Below are 349 nucleotides of genomic sequence, written 5' to 3' on the forward strand. Positions count from 1 at the left end.
CCCTGTGCATGGGCTTCCCAGGCCTGCACCATGCTTGCTAGCCTGCTTTTTTTTGACAGATATCTTTGCAGCCAGATATCTTGCAAAGACATTGTTTTGAAAGGTATCTGCACATTGTACTCACTGTTGTCACATGTAGTGACCTTTGTAAATGGCTTTGGGAAAGTCAGTTGGGAGAGGGAGTAACAGGCGGTTGGTGTTTTTTTCTCCTCCTTTATTCGATTCTGTCCCGATTTGCTGTACAAAGTTGTGCAATCACCTGGAAATGTGCTCTGTGCTTTCACATGCTTCCTGAATGCAAACAAGGAGGTCAACAACCCTGATGTTGTAATGTTCCAGCCTGAAGTCT

Source organism: Manis pentadactyla, chromosome 1 (genome assembly GCF_030020395.1).
Source record: "Manis pentadactyla isolate mManPen7 chromosome 1, mManPen7.hap1, whole genome shotgun sequence".
NCBI classification, from domain to species: domain Eukaryota; kingdom Metazoa; phylum Chordata; class Mammalia; order Pholidota; family Manidae; genus Manis; species Manis pentadactyla.